The following is a 19,565-nucleotide window of genomic DNA, read 5'->3' on the forward strand; positions in this document are numbered from 1 at the left end:
TATCCAGCCTAATATTGACATCCATCTTTAACCGCTTATCCAAAGTCAGGTCACAGAGGTAGCAGCTCCAACATGGAACCCCAGACTTCCCTTTCCCTGGCCACATTAACCAGGTCTGTCTGGAGGATCCTGAGGTGTTCCCAGGCCAGCTCAGAGATACCGTTCCTCCACCCGCTCCATGGTTTCATCCCTCTCAGACGTGCTTGGGAGCCGCCCAAGTGGCGTCCTGACCTGATGCTTGAACCACTGCGACTGGCTCCTTTTGAGGAGAGGGTCTCTACTCTGAGTCCCTCGCAGACGACCGAGCTTCTCACCTTCTCGCCGCTTGTATTCGTGATGTTGTTCTCTTGGTCATGACTCATGAAGACGAACCGAACGATCAAGAGCTTTTCCTTCTCGCTCAGCTCCCCTTTTGGTCACAAGCGTCTGTTAGCGCAAACACAAAACTGCTCCTGTCGCAACCGGACGCCAGAGATGCTTAACCTCCATCACTGGGGGTAAGGACTCAGTCCCTACCTGAAATGGAAAATTAAAAATTTTCCACTGCATATTGAGAGATAAATATTTTGCAGTAATTTCAGAATTCATCACAAAGTTGGCAGCTATAATCTTGTCTTGTACATGACCTTGCACGACCCTGTTGCAGAATCTTACGACCCACCGGGTGGTTACACCGTTTTAAGGTGAGGCTATCTTGTAAAGGGCACACCGCTACCACGGTAACTTCTTCGGATGTGAAGAGCTTCACCACCATGTCCAAATATGGTTACTTCCTGTTGCTGTTGACATTACCTCAAACTTCTAAATCATTGATGCGTTTGACCCCTTTTTTCTGTACCGAAATGTTGACATCTTGTTTTCAATCAATGGCGCACAGAAAGCTTGAAGTGGATAATCAGGCAGCAAACAGGCTCTCTGATATTTAATCACTAAAACAATAAAGGTAGACATTGATATGAAAATTATTATATACAGGTGAATAGCAGCTCTGGAGGGAAGTATCATTGATGGCGGAGCATTGTGAGGCTCCATTACCATATGTTTTAGCTTTTGTCATTAGCCTGCTATTTGTCGGTCAAGAGACCCTGACACAGAGAGAAGGAGCTCTCATTTATCATAAACACACAACAATGATTCAGGCGCTCACAAAGAGATTCTATGCATTAATATTCAATGCTTCAGTGGAATTTTCCTGCTATCAACAATGCCTTTCTCCCTATTTCTTTCAGGGTTTTTTTTTTTTCTTTTTTACTAGCTCACAGCTCTTGCCTGTAATTTTTCCTTATGAGGAGTCATTCTTCTCCACTTTGCATAATGATGTCAAGGTTAATAGCTCTAGTGATAGTGCTTACACCGCATATTCCCAGGCTCTACCAGCCAAATATGACATATACAACAATTTAAGCATTACTTGTACATGCTGTGGAGGAAATTCACAAGCCCGACGTTAAAGTTTCAAGATAAGGCAAAGCAAGCACTTCAAACACGTAAAAAGTACCATTTCAGTGGGAGAAACTCTGCGGGATGGATGGAGAGAAGCACCTATATATCAGGCTGCTTTGGTTTACCCTCCTCTGAAATGGCTTCTGACAGCCAGATTCATCAGTGGCTCATCTGGTGCTGTAAACACTCTTTAATTGTTTGACGTTTCCCGTTTATGCTGTGTCACTTCCAATCCGCTGTTTCCATCAAACAGCGGAGCTTTTCCTCCGATAGACGAGGGGCGATTTGGAATTCGCCGGCTCGAGCCGTTACTGCCGCTGGATGCGATCAAAACAAAATGTGGCTGTCCAGCTTTCTGGAAGTGTCACTCACATAGCCTGGAACCGAAACCAGGTCAATCAACACGTAATTGGCCAGTTTGTGTGTATGTGTGTGTGTGTGTGTTTTTACAATGTCAAAGTTGGAATGAGTTTAGTCTTTGGTGTCCATTCTAAATAAGATAGTTAAGAGCTGCATGGGCAGCAATCCTGGATTGCTACTCTAAGACGACTTGATATATACGGGTCATTGGCTTAAGATGACTTATTAGCACGCAGACGCTGCAGGTAATGGTCGCGTAGTTATACAAGCTTGCACTTTGCATGCCATGACTATTCAACCTTCAACAGCTCCTATATAACCGTGTGGCTCAGGGGAAAGAACGAGTGGACCAGAGAGAGAGAGAGAGAGAGAGAGCAAAACAGACAGCCAGGAGGTGTTGAAAAGAGAGAGAAAGAGAGAGTGTGTGGCTGCAACGATGAAAGACAATGCAATCAATAAGATATATAAGATAACAAATAATGCCCTGGGTATCTCATTAATCGTAACATAGGCTTTATTATGCTGAGCACAGGTTTATAAAGCTGGGTCACTTTGGCTTTCTTTATTGAAATATCAGCAAAGGTGAGAGGAGGTAGAAAATACTACAAAGACTTAAAACTTAGCAGTAGCTTCAGCAAAAAATACATGACAGAAGGTCACAGAGTCGCCTGCAGTTTACTTTAACATATGAGGCCTTTTTGTCTTTTATTTTGCAGGAAAGACATTTCTTTTTGGTGAGCTCTGTACTTTAACGCTGCAGTCGACGCTTTCGTCGCACATCCAGAGCTACCCACACGTCTTTTTAATAAACAAAACAAAAACAACAACAATCTATTGTGGTATATCAAGATGTATGTGTGGTTCTGAGAGTTTGCCGTGTGCTATTGAAGACACTGTGATGACATTGGACCTTCAGTCATTCTTCCCCTTCATGCGTAAGAGGAAGAAAATGATAGGTTATCCCCCCCAGATGCCCTTGAGGCAAGGTGTCTCTGCATAGTATATCCATCACAATCAACGCCAGATCATTTATATTAAATGCCGTCTTCTTCTTCTTCTCTCTCTCTCTTTTTTTTTCTTCTTTAAGCTACACCCTGTAATGCGTCGACGTGAACAGAGGGTGAATTTAAACAGACCAATAAACAGTCATCGTCACATACAACTTGTCCTTCTAATTTACAGCCTGGAGCTGGAGAGACCGATAGAGAGAGAGAGAGAGAGTGAGAGAAGAAGAAGGTTGGGAGTCCGGATGCACAATGACCCACCTGATCTCTGCTGCCCTCCACTTTCTCCCACAGGTATGTCAAGTCCATTAACACCACGGTTTACAAAGAATGATACTGTAATTTCCATAAATGCAGTGTCTGTAGCTGTTTTCCATTAATCTCGATGACATTTCATTGCATAATTTATTTATGTATATGAATACAGATCACAAATTTAATGGCAAATTAATAAAAACAAATTGTACAGGAATATAAAACTTAGCTTCTAGTTGGTTCACGGTCTCCTGGTAGCCGGATCAACAGCTAGCTTAATTCTCTATTTTAAAATCAGCTGACGCCTGGTGCACACCAGAGGATTTTCACTGATTTTCTTATCTAATAAGACACATCTGGAATGTGGAATATATCTGGAAAAAGGTTGTATTATTTCAAATGGGTAAACGGTAGCCAGTGCGAGTCAATCACAGTGTTACAGCACACTCGCATGCCAAGTACAGCTTGTTATGCCAACATAACCGCTCTCTGCTTCGAAGTGAAGTCATTTTCCTACCGCTCTGTTTTCCCAGCGGCGTCATCAAATGCAAGAACCAATCAGGAACGACGTTACTGTCAGTTGGCAGAGGAGTAGTTGGATTAGTGTTGATCGTTTTCTCAATTCTCATAATGGTTTTAGAAAGGAAGGGTTATTGGTGAATTTAACCCTAAACTGGCCTGGTTTCCGCGCTCACCCAGCTGAGCTTCACCGTTTAAGAAAGTGCTCTCACATCCGTCACTGCGAAGTCTGCATTTCTACTTGTTCTTTCATTTTTGTCCGCATCTTCCATCAAATATTTGCCAACACTTCTACATTTTCTACATGGAAGAGGAGTAAATTCAGAGAAGGTTTGAACAGAGATGAGGAACAAAACTTTTGTTTTCATTTTCCAATTGACATATCCAGACTTATGTTCCCAAATTACTCAGCACGCGTGCAGTACAAGCCTGCGCGAGTCCTGCAGCAGCTTCGTGATTACAAGCATGAGCTCACCTTGCAGAGCAGTGCTGATTCACACACATTCTATAGCAATTGTCTCCTACCAAACTACTAAATCTTCACAAACGTCAAGCGGTGCAGTGTGCCAAATGGCTTTCCCTTTCCCATTAGTTTCACTGTAGACAGAGAGAAATGTTACCTTCATCAGACACTGATTAGTGAGTTCCACAACGTTGCCCACAAATGTATATGTGCATGTTTATATATGGGACCTTTTTTTTCCCCCTCCCTCTTGAATTGGAAATTTTCCATCACTGAATTTTCGTATGACTAATGGCGTATTGTTTTCTGACTTACAAAGACAGATATGGTGCGAAGCAATGCCACCGCATAAATAGCTGAGCTAGACGTGCTTCATTAATAAACTAACGCTGGCATTTTTCTTTAGGCGTGTGATAGCTCGCTATTGGTTTTATCACGGGATTTGCTGCTTGAGCTAGCAAATAGCAAGTGCCGTTATAGCTTCAGATGTAATTGATTGAGATCCAGCAGGTCCTTTTTTTTGGTGTATGAGTGGTACATGAACTGTATGCAGGATAATATGAGGGCTGCTGGCTCTGACCTGCAGTACTTCTCCAATAAAAATTTCCATGGATGATTAATACAGGAATCATGTCAGCTTATTATTGCTCAATTCTGCAGCCAGTGGACGGGTATGCATGCTAAGAGGTGGTTCAAACTAGGGCGGCCTTGCATAGCTGAATTCCCGTGACTTGGATATGATATACATGCATACACACAAACACACAGAACCAATCTGAATCCTGGTTCAGCCTACAATACATTTCAGTGAGCAGTGAAATGCTTGAATGAAGACGGATAGGATTTCCTAGAATGTAATCCAAAGGAGGCTCCTGGTCATTGCCGGACCCCATCTTGGTTTTCATGTATGCTGTCACTTACTCAGCCAGCCGGCTAGTGGTGGGTCTAAATGTGATGGGTTTTACGTGCCCTTGATTCCCCTACAAAAGGAAAGGGGGAATTACCAAGGATGCTCAATATGAGGCAGACATTCATGGTCATGCCTTTGTTAGATGTCCAAATTCAAGGTCTCGGTCACTTTGGCCTGATGCTGTCTGTCCCTTCCCCAACTCAACTGATCAATATGTCATAGAGCGCAGCCCAATCAAAGTGAAATACTCAGGACACGCCTCCTAATAACATATTTGCGGCCATAAATGTAAAGATTAATGATAACAAATGACCAAGCCAGCCTTATGTATGCCCTGGCGCTCTCCCCAATGCATGAAATTTCAGGCTTGCCGCTGCTTGTCTTCAGGTTCATTACCTCCACATGGAGGCGTGTGTGTATGTGTGTGTGTGTGTGTGTGTGTGTGTGTGTGTGGGGTCAATCATACCACCCCAAAATATAACCCCCATCCAGCCACCACACACACACACATCCACACACACACACACACACACACACACACACACACACACACACACACACACACACACACACACACAGACTGATGGACAAACCATCTCTTCTCCTCTCATAATGAAAACATAGGTTAGGCTCACATTAATCAATTCAGACACCAAGTTCTATAAAATCCAAATGGGGTAAACATCCCCTGAGCATTCATTACCATTTTGTGTCAGACTACAGAAATGAAATAAAGAAGAAATACATTAGTATATTGATTCTAATACCGTCAGCACGCAACAAGAAATAAGGGTATACACAAAACCTCGTAATCCGGTGCGTTATAAAAAAAGAATACTGGTGACTTTTAGAGTTTCTCTTATAAGAAACAGGCCGTTTAGTTGAAGTCTATAAATGCAAATGACGGCACAGCGCAGATATAATGTGGATGGTAGTTACAACCAGATCGTAAATATTGACACAGTGTAATACGTGTTGAAATGGAACCTTGTAAAAGTGTGGGTCGTGACCCGAATTGTAAAAAGGAAAAAATAACACCACAAAAGTGCAAATTCCTCCTCGTAATGAGCGTTAGAACAGAGAGACATATTCTCTTTTCAGACTTAGGTTTTAGTTTTCAAAATCTAGATTCACTGGAGTCTTAGCGTCATGTCACAATAATAATAAAAATTGTATTTTCTTTACCATTTAATCTAAAAAATACTCCTGTAATATGTCCCTATTGAAGCTGCCAGTCATAGCACACATGCCGAAGAAAAAGAAAAACAGTGGAAGAAAGCATGTACTTTCTGGTCTACCCAAGAATACCTTCATTACATGCAGAATACTGTGTATTTGATCAACAAAAACCTCTGCAAATCACCACAAAAATCTCACTTCTGATTGGTGTCATTCATAACATTGACGAGGAAAATGTGTGAATATGTTCAGGGTCGATGCAACCTGAGGATTTACTTCCGCAGTCACGCAGAGGCCTGTAATATCAGTCACGTCTGAGCTCCGCCTCTTGATTTTGTCGTCTCCTCTAAACACTCGTTGCTGTTGCACAGAGCGTAACTGTTGACAGAGTTTTCTGGTGTCGCCTGGAACCATTTTGACGACATTAGCACGACTGAGGCTGATCAAGTGGGAGACACGGACTGTAATAACTTTCAGTTTCAGGGAGGGTGTCATTTCAGCTGGTCTGCAGGTGGGTCTCAGAAAGACGGCTCATCATCGTCCTCAATATTAACCTTCTCTCAGACTCTGACTTTGCTTAAATGTCATTTTTGATCAGGAGGGCAGCGGGAGAATGGTTTCCTCCTCTCTCAAGTCCTGGGAACTTTCAGGCGTTCTAAACTACTACATGCTTATGATGGATTAAGGCACAAATACTTGAATATTGCAATTCTCATGGTGTGGTGACCTCAGCATCAACCAAATGTGTTTTTGACCCTCTAAGAACACCGATGCCTACAAAATAAGTACAGGACATTTAATTTTATCCTTCCGAGCTATGATGAGGAGAACTCTTCAAATATGTGGGTATGTCAGTCATTTATTCAGAGATGTTAAACACTGAATGGGGTTAAATTTAGCCCAAAGATAAAAGGAGGGTTAACCAAATGAGGGCGCTCATCTGAATGGCTTCCCTGGACCTCAGACAGCCAGGAGCAGGATGAAAGTGCCGCTATGTATCCACAGACTCGGAAAATATCTGGGTTTGATGCCTTTGTCTTCCACAAGAGCAACTACTGTATTCTGCTCGTGTCATACCAGTGCCGCTGTGTCCCTGCACACGGTAATTACTGGTGAAGCATTAATGTTACACTTGGAGGACATAGCATGTTAGCGGAAACCTCCAAATGCTGCCGATCTTCTCAAAGCCTTGAACACTTACTTTACATGAAACAGCTTTGAAATCTTCCATTTTCTCTCTCTGTCATGTCTGTAATATGGCCACCCTTCCGAGAGGAGTGATTCAGACTGATAAACAAACATCTGTGGAGACACAGACGAAGGAGTTATCGGCGCTGCCTGCAGCCACCGTGAGCCTATACGTGAGAGACGCCACCAGTTGCCCTTTACTGTGGTGCAAATTACATGCAGAAGTGGCATGTCAGACATGTGTGACTGTTGGCCTATGAATACATAGGCAGTAATCAACGTTGTTTAAAATGCTCATTTGCATATGCATGCATCATTAATTCTATGCAAATGAGATAGTGGGGGACTGCACAAGTGTGACTCTCCTTGTAACCCCATAGTATAGCTGTCAAAGGAAGGTTACTAAGGGAGGCAAAGTCATTAGTATAAAACAGTACCTCCATATAGATGCAGTCTTCCTCTTGATGATTAATGAATAAGTTGAGCAAAAGTAACTTTTCACTGATGTATGTCCTCTTGTATGCTTTCCTATGTCAAATACAGCACAGTGATATACGAGGAGCCTGCAGGGAAACTAAAGATAAGAAAGCTGCCTGTGCACGTTGGTGCCATCAGTGCATTCCCACATTACAGACGACCTGAGTTTATCCCCCAAACCATGGGAATGTCACTTTCTTTTTTCAATTATGCATGCGCTACTTAAGAGTCATAATTTACAAGTGATTCTTTATTTTCCTTGCGTGATCCAGAGCCAAACATCACCGGTTGACCTGATTTGCATGAGCGCGTGATTACGGTATAGTGGACATTACTCCTTTCATGATCTTCTTGTTTCATCTTGGTTTTTTTTCTTCGTTTTTATTTATTTATCACAATCGCAGAAAAAAAAGACAACAGCCAGCACTCCTTGTTGACTTGAAGTGCCATGGGGAGAAAATTGAAGTGCTTCTTCAATGAGAAATCAGTGTTTTCACAGAGGCAGCCGTACGACGCGAGTGCCTCCTGATCACGCACCCAGGTTCAAACGCAGGCCAAAATAATCCGTTCTCATACTTATCGGGGGTCTGTAAAACATTCTTGATACTCGGCGTGAACTTGATATGCATAATGCAAGAGAGACGTTCTAATAACAAAAAAACACGACATCAATAATGTACTGTGAGAATGGACTAACTGTTCTCACACCTACTGCTTTATGGATTCCGCTTTCTCCTTTCTGTTCTGTAATGAATCAGGCTGGCTGGCTGGCTGACTGGCTTGGGGGGGTGGGGTGGGGGGGTGAGAATGACACCTTCTGGAGTTTGAGAAGTTGAAGAGGCATCTAATAATGCCCCCCACCCCCACCTTCTTCCTTTGCCATGTATTCCTTAGCTGATGCGATGCTTCCGGAGGGGCCTAAGAAGACACATGACAGGCATGCTCAGAGGAAGATGGTAACAAGACGTGATGCATAACACATGAGAGAGGCTGGGGTGTCATTACAGAGGGATGAGCAGGCTTCATCAAGCACATCACAAATACATTTTAGATGACACCACTTGTGATGCGCTCACTTCAGAGAAAATAACATTTATTACCCTGTTATGTTTATTGGAAATATGCAGATGTTTTAGACAGCTGCAGAGGATCCAAGGTGTAGATGAATTCCTATTTGTTTTACAGAAAGTTTTTTTCCCTATTATTTGAAAACACTCCACTTCGCACAAAGAATATTGGATATTAGCATTCCGATGCTGATACGACCCCCCCCCCCTTTTTTTTTCACAGCAGCGTTCATAAAATATTTGTTATGCTTGACTTTGTTTTGCTTCCGAAGTATTTTTTATATATTCAATAAACATCCAAGCACTCACATCTCCCAGTTGTTTCCAAGCAGAGAGTGTCCCTAAAATTGAGTTCTTTGGAAAAGTTTGAGTTACTCTGTGTGAACTGTGCTATACACAAGGAAAATAAATACTTGTATAAAAATGTATAACTACCTTTATTATTATTGTTATTTTTTTTGAATTATGACGCACTTATTTATTTATATAGTCTTGATTATATATAAATAACAATGATTACTTACTTATTTGTGCTCTTATAACTATTGTTTGAAACATTAAATATGATTGTATCAGTGTTCAGCTTATTTAATTGCTATTTAGTTATTTATTACTCTGTAAATATTAGCTCAAATCATGAAATCCTCTTAAAGCGAATGCGATTTTTTAAAATTATTATAATTATTTATTTTATTCCTTGTTATACATAGTTGCATATCATTACCGTCCAATCCCAGGTCAGAATGTCGCTGGATGAAAATCCACTACATCCATTAGACCAGTGAATTCCAGCTGCTCTATTCCCTTGATAAAAGGGTTCAGAGCCAGCGGGATGATGCTGGGAAACAGAAGAGAGAGCGGACGGAAAAAAAAAAAAAAATCTGCTGAGCTATTAAAAGTTCTTCCAGAGAGTTTGAGAGTGGAGCGATACTGTTTTGCTCCGCTTGCCTGTTAGCGAATAAAAATGCTTACATACAATGAGAGAAATACACAAGAGCAATCAATATTTTATGTAACAGCTCAGGCTGCAGTAGAGGCAGAAGCTCGGGACAAGATGAAAAATACATTGCATTAATCCAGTGCTGTGATTTACAACAATTATGTCATACACAGATAGGGAGAAAGATCAAGGAGAAGTTAATAATTCTGGGCCCTCTGTGCCTATCTGTCTATGCGATCATGAAAGCCAGACTTAAATGGCTGTTCTGGCCCCTTCCCCTGTCCTAAAGCTTGGTGCTACACTTCCACACCATGTCACCAGCCACATTCTCCTTCTCTGCTCAATGTTCCATGACAACAAGGTGAGACGGACAGCAGAGGTTAGGCTGAACAGCTGCTTCCTGGGTTGGAAATTCCAGCCATTGAGGGCCATCTGTCTATATGTTCACTGATGTATATGGGAGCCATCTATCAGGCTGCTAGCCCTGCAGCTGCTGGGGCCGTCACAGCCAAGTCTGCCACCCGCCTGCCTGCCTGCTTGCCTGGCTGGCTTCTCTCAGCCTCAACCCCAACACAATGAGAGCTCCTTCTTCACTTTGTGTCACACAGAATGGGCTGATTTGATTAAGTCCTGGGCTCTCATTATGTTAGGTAGGGGTGTAGAATTTCAATGATAATCCATAATGCATGACCGGGGGTTTTGTTGCCATGGTGACATAAATTCAAGGTTACCAGCTCAGACGCATAATTGGGTGCGCATTGAGCGCTGAAGAGGTGCTGTTAAAATTCCCCTCATGAAAGTGGAGCATCAATCATGCTGTCGCAGATTGCAAAGTACTCATAATCAGATGAAATGCTTGGCAGAGAGAAAACGTCACAACAGGATAGAGCTTCCATCTCTTTGAAAACTAATCTAACATTTCAGAGTGACACAACTTAACATATTTTTGTTTTCTCTTTCTTTTCTCCTCCTCCTCCTCCTCCTCGGCTCCTAAAACCCTCCTCTGTGGCTTTTTCTGGCTTAATTTGTACGTAAGTTGGTCTGAGCTCATTTAGGCCTTATCTTGCTCTCCCAGGCAGAATGATACCCCCCTGGTCTGTACAGTCCCCCCCCCCCCCACCCCACACACACACACACCTTCCCAAATGATGGGAATCAATTCACACAAGAGATCAGGACCTCTATGACAAGCAAAGCCTCCAGCTCCAGGCTCATCAGACCCATTTGAACGACAGACAAAAGCAAAAGATTTTTGCCCCTTGTGGCTTTCCCCTGAAATCCCATTGAAAATCTACTCATGCCTTCTCCAATCTGCACCAGAGTTCTTTTATTGATGATCTTTTTTTTTTTTTTAGGAGGGGGGGGGGGGGGGGCTTGCTTGGAGGCATGGGCAGGACGGGAATGGTGTCAGTCAGTTCCCTAAACAAGAGAATAAAAATCAAACTTATGACCGGCTTGAAGTTTGGTTGTAAGCTTTTAACCAGTAGAAGCAAAATGGTGAATTCAGCATGCATAACCACGGTGGTCTATGTGTAAACTGGCATGAGCTCTGTCCTGAAATCAACCCCCCCCCCCCCCCCCCCCGTCCATCAATACAGCCCACACTATGATTCTCCTACGGTTAATAACCATAAATCAAATGAGATTCATAAACCATTAAGATGGTGCTTATTATCTCTTAGACTAGGTAGTTGAGATATTCATAGCCTGGAGGTACGTGCCTTCAAACCAATAATCTGCTCCATCTATGCAATATTTCCCTCTTTTTATCACATGAATTATGCTTTGTGTCATAATTTACCGGAACATTTCTCGTCACAAGATTCATACGCTGTACTGAATTCATTTCCACTGCTTGTACACCACGATACCATACAACTACCTTCTTCTTCTTCTTCTTCTTTTTTTTTTTTTTCCCAGAGTCTCTTCCGTCATTGATAGGCAGAGTTACAAGGTCAGACATTGCTTGCAGAATTCACTTCACAGTGTAACGGTACAAATCACGCTTTCGGATCAGAAAAGTACGGTGCCTATCTTAAGGACAGGTACATGAAATATTGATGCGGTTTACTTTAACTCGAGTCTTTTAAAAAAAAAAAGAAAATAGAGCCAACAAACACATAAGGGAGTTTCAGCAGTACTCAAGCATCAAATTAAGGCCCCTATATGAAGACATGTATGCCAGTCACGGCTCACCTTAAAAGGGTCTGCGTACAGCTGCGGAAGCCATTTTGTTTGAGAGTACAAAGGAAAAACGGGTTATTAGGCGGAAGGTTTTTAAAAAAAAAAAAAAATGGAGAGACAGACATTCTTTTTCAAGTCCAATTTTCCCCTGCTACTGTATTTGCCACCTATCATTCTGATGAACGCCTTGCTTTAAAGTGACTCAACAGGGTTCCTGCTGAAGATCTGAATCAAGTTTTTAATGAGCGCCGTCATTCTCGTGCTGCTGTCACAGGTGCGGATGTGCTGATGCCGAAGCTCTGTGGAGCTTAACGTGGGGCTTAGCAAGTCAATTAAAGCATATGAGACATTCACACAGGGCAAGCACTGTAACTTACAGTAAGTGCTGGTGGCTTTGTTATCCCCGTCACTCACCGGCTTCACCTGATGGGAAAAAGTGGTGATTTTTTTATGTTATTCTGGCTAAATATGGACTCTTAAAATACATGGAAACACTTTAGGCTTGAATTTAGATCAACTAACGCGGTTCAGGATTGATATGCCCAGTCTGCAGTCATTCCAAAATTGTCCTGGGTGTTCTTTGAATGTTTCCTTGATCCTGCTGTCATATTTAATGCATCAGTCTAAAACACACATCTGATGACTCCATGATGGTGTAACTGAACGGTAAGAGGATGCAAGCGAGGGGCGAATCAGAGTATTGGCCAGACTTGGCCCACACTTGGCCCGAACTCACGTCCCAAAATTCTCCTGGCTGTTCTTTGAATGTTTCCTTGGTCCTTCTGTCATATTTAACACATAAATGCAAAACACACATTTGATGTGTCCTTTAAGTGTAACTGAACGGTAAGGAGATGCATAGGAAGGACAAATTAGAGTATCGACCAGATTTGGCCCAAACTTGGCCCGCACTCTTGTCCCAACACAAGCCACTGCAATCACCGCTCAGCGAAAACATCAGAGGTGCTAAAAGGTGATAGATTACAGAGGCTGATTTTACTTGTTACTCTGGTCCACCGTTCCGCAGGGATGCTATTTGCTAGCATATTGACGCGATAGATCAGCCAGAAGAAAATCTGATTGCAACCAGCTGTAAGGGTGCATACTGCCATTTACTCCTCTGGAGGTGGACTTACTTCCATCCGTTAATGAATCCGACCCTGTTTCCTGCGTAGTGAGACAATGACAGTTGTCCAATTAAATGGCATAAATACGCTGCAGTTCAATTGCAACTCTGCATGTAAACCCACTTACTCTTCTCGCTCAAAACCTTTGGATTTTGAATGCATATACCTTCACCTACAAAAAAATACATTGGGTAAATATGTCTTAGTTCATCGACCTTATCAGCAGAATTCAACTGATTCCCAACTATTCTAAATCTCTTCCCTCACATGCTGATTCCTAAATGAATTCCCCACGAGTGCAGTACAGCTGCCTCGCTTTATCTGAACTTAAATTTTAATCAGGGATTGGCCTTTTACATTCGGTTGTTAGTCTTTGGGATTTAGGGACTTTTTTGTTTTTTTAGCAGTTCAGGGATCCCTCCTTTTTCTGTGTATATCCATGAGGAAGACAGTGAGGAGGAAAGGAGGGGGGCGGGGGTGTAAGAGATAGATAGAGAGAGAGAGAGAGAGAGAGAGAGGGAGAGGAAAGGCCTGTAATTCCCTGTCCTCCGAATGAACCCTTGATACTGTCCCATATGTTATATTCAACCATTTCGCTTGTCATATGGCTGATGTGTAGCTTCTAAGGAGAACAAACATGTGTTCTAAATGTGGGTACGTAATGCTGCAGCAGTGACCTGACCCCAGCGTGTATTTATGTGCGGGTACCAAGCCATTCCCTGTTTTATTCTGAATATAAACACGCAGGGTGACAGTGCGAAGCAAAACAGAAAGAGGGAAATAGATAAATAAGTATGCCAATAGAAGTGCAATTTGGCGAATTAGAGCCTAAGGAGGAAGTAGAGGGACAGGGGAGGGGAGGGGAGGGGAGGGGAATATATTGGTCAAGCACACAGAGTGTCAACAAAGTGGTGTAAAGACTTGTCACTCCTGGTCACTGCGCTTACTGCTCGGCGACTGGAGAGGAATGCACTGGTCATTCAGCTCATAGAATAGGCAGTGCTCCTTTGCCCCCTTCCTCCCCGGTGCACCACCATTGTATCAGCAAGAACATTGTTCAGGAGATTCCTTTGTCCCTTTTTAGAATTTTTTTTTTTTTTTTTTTTTTTTTTTTAAGGTCCATTCTCAAGACATCCACCCAAGACCCCCTGTGTAGTCAGGCCACTGCTGGTCCTCAAACAGCTGTCCGGAATCGAGCTGAAGTCACTCTAAACCTCCAATGCATTACAGATGTGAATCAATTATAATTAGACAGAGGTCCAGCTGGACGTATAGGGAGGATGATGATGATACAAACTTTAATCTGCTCAATTTACGGCAGTTATGTATTTTCAGTATCGGGGTCTTAAACTCAGTTGACCCTTGGTTATGATTGCTCCGTTCAGCCCAGGAGCCATAATAAGCTCTTCCCAGTGCTTCGCCCAGCAGATCTCATATGCACAAACTATGACCTTCCCCCTATTGTAATGTTTCCAAGGTCAAGGTTGAAGGGTCAGTTTTCTGGCTTAGTAAAATTGGCAAGCTCTTTTTTTTGGTGGGGGGGCGGGTGATGCATTAGTGACTTGGTGATGGCTGGATGCTTAGTGTCACTTTTATCAAGGACAGGGGCATAATATGAGGATGAGCTAAGGATTTAGGGCCAAATGCAGACAATTGAAGCAACTCTATAGAAATCGAACGCACATTGGTGGGATTTGCATAACCTGGTCGGAGGTAGATAGGATAGAAAAACACTCTCTTGGACCTGACAGTCTGAAGGATCATTTGAGTGATTTATGCAGGAAATTGTATTTGCGGAGCAAGGGAGATAATTTAATAACGCAGGGCCTGGCCTAGTCCTCAAGAACAGGGGGGCTCTTTGCTGAAAAATGATCCAGCGTCCTGTCTGAGGGGATTGCAGATAGCGAAGACCAATATTTACTGTGGATTTGTGCTCCTGCTATTTCCTGTCTTACTCTTTACTATTATCTTGCCTTGCGCTTCCTGAAACGAGTAAATGTATCATATACATACATATAAATGTTTAATATATGCAAATGTAACCTGTTTCATTTCCTTTATGCAAATGTTGTATCGTTATTATTAGCAAAAAAATGATGAGAATATCGGGGAATCACAAGACGGCTTTAAACTACAGTAGTGAGTAATCACACAATTATAGAGTGGATGGAAGGCAGCGAGGCGCCAGATAACTTCATGTTCGTCACACTCGCGGCATCAATCTTTGACACATTATTAGGTCCTTTATTCAAAACACTCCTTTTTTAAAACAGCGCTACATCTAACAATCGGCCCAAACACATTCCAATTACACGACAGCAGTCACATCACCGAAGATGAGTTCAATCGTGTTAAGGATATTGCAGCATGAAATAAATGAAATGGACCTTATGGAGCCTGAGCAGGACTTATCTAGCTTTGAGACCCTTAATGTATGCTAACAAGTGTGCGGCGCTATATAAATATATGCACTCTTCTCGATAACTGACATATTTTTCACTGCTGTTTCACCTCATTAGTGTGCGGTCTTACTCCAGCATCATCTTGCCATCTTCGCAGGCGTCCATACATATATATATATATATATATATATATATACTGTTGATGCCCTAAGTATAGCTTGGAGTGACTTGGCCCCAGTTAATGTTGCATGCCAGTAGAGTAAGGGTTTCTCTCTCGTTCCTTCTGCAGTAAGTCTGTTAATGTTTAGAGTCCGGAGGCCCAGGGGACTCTAAATCCCTTGGACACAAAGAGCCTCTGTGTGCTCGCGAGGTCACATCTGCCCAATGACTCTGCATGCATATAGGGAGCGCTGTATAGGCCATCAGAAGGGTCTGCTCCAACTGCCCCACTTCCATAATACGATATACTGTGTGTGCCCTAGACTGGTCAGTGGGTTTGACAGAGCTTGACATTTCACCAGGAATACACTCAAGAGTCCACGTGCTGTCTCGTGCTGTAGAAATATAACGTCGTTTAAAAAAAAAGCCAAGGATAACAGTATAGTGAAGCATTGGGACGTAAACATGAAATTAGTGTTTTGGTCATAATATTGCAACGACTGACAATAAATGGTCACACTGCTGCAATGTCATTACCGTGTTAAACGACTGTCTGCAGACGACTGTCTTAATGAAAAGACTTTCATTTCACCCCTTCTCTCTCTCTCTCACACACACACACACACACACACACACACACACACACACACACACACACACACACACACACACACACACTCTCGATTGGCCTTATCATTTTCCTTTACAAACGTGACACACACACAGGCAAGACAAGGGCCATTTCAGGTTTGACATGATGCCTTTCAATGACAGATGTTTACTCAGTAGCTCACATTTAGAGGCTCTTTTCCTTTTTAATGAAGGTCCTTAAAGGTGAAATGAAAGCTTAAGAGCCAATGCTTCACTCAGTGTCACTTTTTTCTAATTTTTTTATTATTATTTTTTAAAATAATACATCAGGATTAAAAATACACTTGAGAAAAGAGTCATTCCTGTTTATCAGGTCTCCCCACCCAGCACAGGAAACCCATTTTTGAAGTGATTAGCATTGCTATTGACACTGTAAACAGTAATTAAAAATATATGCCTTTTAATGGGCCCCTAGCCTTGCCAATCAGTGAGCGTGTGGGCCAGTCAGCAGAGTAATAAATCATTAGGTCTGGCCAGGGGAAACCCAGCCTATACAATAGATTCAGCCTTGACTTGATATGGAGATATCAATGAAAGCCTTTGTTTTGTCCACCACAGCAAATTAGTCATGCCTGTGTGCTCGGTTAATGTACACACTGCAATCTTCTCTGACCTATACGGGCTGAATTTAGCACCGGGATTTCTCATAAAGATCCATTCCAGTTGGCTACACCGAGTGAATGTGGCTCAGGTGATGGGATGGCTTAAAGGAGGCCGTCATGCGGAATTAAAATACTCTGTTTAATGAGACAGCATCGTGACATGCAGTTAATGAAACCAGCTGTAAATATTGCTCAAAAACACACAAATGAAACACTCACACACGCACGCACACTCAAAAAAACTTGCAACTCCAGTTGACCTTTGACCTTCGATACAACCCCCCAAAAAAGAACACGAGTCAGTAACTGCACGTAGACTGAGAGCTGACACTCTGGGGACAAAATGAAGAAGACCCTTTTTTTTTTAGGAGGTCCCAGTGACACGAGAGGTTGGAGGAGGTCAGCGTGGTTTGATACCGTACTATTGAGGCCTTAATTGCTCATAGAGACACTTATAGGGGCCTTCTTTGCATCCTCTGTGAAAAGGGCCGAAGCAGAGGAAGGTAATTTATGACTGGCAGGGTGAGGTTACAGGGGGAGAACGTCCCCTTAAAGGAGAGAGGTATGCACGCCTGGCCCCCCTCTCCTGAGCTCAAGTGGCTCAATAGATGGCAATTGAGCTACTTGGGAGGTTGAACCTAGAGTCTCTTTCTGTCTTTTTGTCAAAGTCTCTCTCTCCCTCACTCTCTATCTATCTCTCTCTTTCTCGAACTCTGCTTGGCTGCTCCCTGCTATATGTCCTAGATCAGCTCATCTGGGTGTGCTGCAGCAGGATATCAATCTTAATGAAGCTGCCAGGCCAGTGTCGTATCAACTTTAGACTACAGGCCTTGATAAGCATACCAATTCTCTGTAACAATACCCAGGGTAATAACCAGGACAATAAGGTCTCACAAAGGATGGAGTGTGGAGACATCTGAATTTTATGGGTGTTGTCCTTGTTCGTGTGTGTGTGTGTGTGTGTGTGTGGGTGTGTGTGTGTGTGTGAGAGAGAGAGAGAGAGAGAGAGTGAGAGAGTGAGAGAGTGAGAGGGCACATAAATTGTCTGTCAGCATACGTGTGTACGCGCGCGCGTGCGTATGCAGGAAAAGCAAAACTAAAGATTCACATTAAAGCAAGATCACATCGTAAGTTGTGATTTTTTTTTTTTTTAATCATTTGACTTTCGTCAAATAATGAACGAACAGGAGAGCGTGCACCAGTGCAGCAGAGCTATTAGGTTTCCCTCATGTCTTTGCAATGAGTCAAATGTTGTTTTGTTTACAGTATGGTTTTATCTCCACAGCCAGATAGGCCTGGAGTGGGAAACATGGGCGCCTGCCTACTGGCTGCTTCTGGTTTGGAGGGTATTAGAGGACAATGTGAGACTGTGTGACTGTACGTCTGTTTCTATCTGGAGGTTTGGTCACATGAGGCCAAGATGAACGCCTGTGGTCTTTAATTTATTGTGATGGGTTTATGTGGCTGGGACTATCGCACACATTAGCAGCATTACTTTACTTTCATCTGTAGAGTTTCTCCCGGATTAAAATAAGGAGAGAGAGAGGGAGAGAGAGAGAGATGCTAACCGCAAACTTATTTGGAGAGATGGTGGGAGGAGGGGGATTTCCATGCTGACTTCCTTGCAAGGGCAGGCAGACATGTGGTTGGATGTTTGATGTCAGCCTGGAGGAATTTGTTAGCACAAATGGATCATATGCTGACTGGATTGCTGAGTTATTTTGTGTCACCTTTCTGGAATCGTGTAATTGTAGGAAACACTTCAGGAATCCGGTAAAAATAAATAAATAGATAAAAGATAAACTGAACGAATCATTTCATGAATGAATGGCAATCAGAGACGCAGCAGTTGATCGGCTGCTGCCAGGAAATGGTTTTATGCCTGTTGATCATTGATGTTGTCATTTTAAAACTTGCAATAAAACTAAAGTAAAAGTAGAAAACAGGAACTCTCTTTTTATTCTCTGTGAATAATTAGTGTACAGTTAACACTTTGTCCTTTTTTTTTCCCAAATGAACTAAAACTTAACAAAAGAGAAGGGGAAAGAAACCAAGATGATCAATTGCACCACCACCAGTACTGATACAACACATTTCACATGCAGGGAAAGGAGTTGGTAGAAGTTTAAATTGATTTAATTCTGCACCTTTTATCGCTCATCAATTATTATCAATAACACGCTGAGTGAAATCAGTTGTGACCGGACACCAGCTGATCAGTTCAGAAAATTCACGTTTACAGATACACGATGGTCCACACACCGCAGGCACACACACACACACACACACACACACACACACACACACACACACACACACACACGCTAGTGGCGAGTTGTGGACGTCCAGATCCATGAAAACAAGGGCAAAGTGGCTAACGCCGGCAAAAAGACCAGAACCAGACAGCAATGTCTGCTGCTGCTTTTCAGAAAATTGGGTTGTGCTGCTATTCATTCAAGATGTGTAACCTGATGGTTCTTGTTTATATATATATACTGTATATAGAAAATAATTGATATTACATGTGTTGTTATATTGATCCAACTTCCTTTTTTCACGCAATCTCTGACTAGTAACCCTGAGCGCTTTCTTGTAGAGGTTTGCTTCTGCGCGAGGGAGGCGGTAAAAAGTTGTT

The 19,565-nt window shown here is 42.6% G+C and overlaps 1 long non-coding RNA gene across 5 annotated transcripts in view; it reads left to right on the top strand.

The window, feature by feature from the left end:
- Positions 1–19,565, top strand: part of LOC147246527 (uncharacterized) — a 326,594-nt gene that overhangs the window by 126,593 nt on the left and 180,436 nt on the right. For all 5 annotated transcript variants that reach the window (XR_015109778.1, XR_015109776.1, XR_015109777.1 and 2 more), the window contains one exon: positions 2,986–3,101. This is a non-coding gene — a long non-coding RNA (uncharacterized LOC147246527). The remainder of the gene's footprint in view (positions 1–2,985; positions 3,102–19,565) is intronic.

This window comes from Aulostomus chinensis, chromosome 17, assembly GCF_037954235.1.
Source record: "Aulostomus chinensis isolate RoL2024-O1b breed Wild chromosome 17, RoL_Achi_v1.0, whole genome shotgun sequence".
NCBI lineage: Eukaryota > Metazoa > Chordata > Actinopteri > Syngnathiformes > Aulostomidae > Aulostomus > Aulostomus chinensis.